Here is a 281-nt window from a genome sequence, read left to right on the forward strand (position 1 = left end):
TTTTTTTAAGAATTGCCACCTGTTTGAAAATGAAATTTTGCTCACAGATTGTTTATGACCTGGATTGAAAAATATGCTACTTCCTTAACTAGTTTCCCAATCAGAACGAAATTTGGTACACTTACTACGGATTTCGCAAGTATGGTCTTAGACTGAAAGTAATTCCGATAACTCAAGGCCCCTCCCATACAAATTGGAATTTTCATATTACATACATATCTCTGGAAGTATTTGTAGGAGAGAACTGGAACTTGGTATAGAGATATGTATGTGAAATCAAT

Source organism: Rhagoletis pomonella, unplaced genomic scaffold, assembly GCF_013731165.1.
Source record: "Rhagoletis pomonella isolate Grant_MI unplaced genomic scaffold, Rhpom_1.0 Rhpom_scaffold_00003, whole genome shotgun sequence".
Classification (NCBI taxonomy): Eukaryota; Metazoa; Arthropoda; class Insecta; order Diptera; family Tephritidae; genus Rhagoletis; species Rhagoletis pomonella.